The following is a 1,351-nucleotide window of genomic DNA, read 5'->3' on the forward strand; positions in this document are numbered from 1 at the left end:
TAAAGTTTTAACAGCCTTTTCGGTTTTTTAAGAGGACAATGTAGAAAAATAAGTTGTTGCTACCTTTAAACAAGAGATACATGAGGGTTTAATCATAATAATTTTACATTTGTGGATATAAAACTTGGCCAACACAAAAGAGAAAGAGAAAGATTACATAAGAAGATATTATCAGAAAAGTTCTTTTTTATATTTTGTGATTCCAAACAAAACATCTTTAAAATAAAGTTCAAATTTGTAATAAATATTGAAGCGACAGATACCTTGCCAAAAACACCTGGTGTGTTCACAGGACCAAAACAGGTGAAAGACAGACTCTGTGTAAATGTTGCAGAAAGTACAAGTGGTATCAATGTCCTTTTTATATTTAACCAAAAATGACTTTACTGGATAACAGCGGTAAATGATCTTAAAGGAATCCATCCATCCATCCATCTTCCTCCGCTTATCCGGGGTCGCGTCGCGGGGGCAGCAGCTTAAGAAGCAGAGGAAACCTCTTTAACCTTGTTTACTAGTAAATATTTATTAGGTAAAGACCAAGTTTTGTTCCAGCAGACCTCTGAGACCAGACTGAAATTACGTAAGGAACTGAGATGCAGTTTGCTTGGAATAAAGTATGAATATGTTTGTTGTTTTTATAAGATTTGGGTTGAAAACACAATTTACCTACATGGGTGTCAGTTAGTTCAGTTGGAGGTTCTGGGCCTTTGGAGAACAGAGAAGTCTGACCTTTGAATAACATTATAACATCTGGTGGAATAACATCAAAAACAAAAGCAAACAGTTTGGGGCTTATAGGAATCTTAAAGTGGCACAAAAATTCTTGATTATTAAAGAGAATTTTTTTTTTTTTTTTTTTTTTCCCTTTGGATATGGAGATAAAAAACTTTATTTAACCAATGTACATTACACCAGGTACCAGTACAGAACTGCATTAATTGCATTCACAGAAAGTGCAAAAAGAATATGTTATTGATTTTAATGATTGTCTTTTTACTCTGTTTTTAATGTTATGGTCTTTTAACCTTGTTTTTATTTTCCCTTTTTTTAAAATGTAGCACTTTGAGATTTGAATTCAAATGTAAAGTGCGTTACAAATAAAATTCCTTATTATTATTATTATTATCTTAATACAGAAGAAAAACAAATATAAGCAGACAGGGAACAATAATAATGGTAAAAATAATAAAGGGGCAACATTATATTATACTTAGATTCAAGAACAGGGCGTTAAACCAGCAGATTAAATTTGCTCATGAAAGAGTATATATAGTATATATTAGGGGTGTGCAAAATAATCGTGATGATGATGCATCGTGATTCTAATTTTCGTGATCTACTGCATCGATTC

The sequence above is a fragment of the Cyprinodon variegatus genome, unplaced genomic scaffold (genome assembly GCF_000732505.1).
Source record: "Cyprinodon variegatus isolate N-32 unplaced genomic scaffold, C_variegatus-1.0 Scaffold625, whole genome shotgun sequence".
NCBI classification, from domain to species: Eukaryota; Metazoa; Chordata; class Actinopteri; order Cyprinodontiformes; family Cyprinodontidae; genus Cyprinodon; species Cyprinodon variegatus.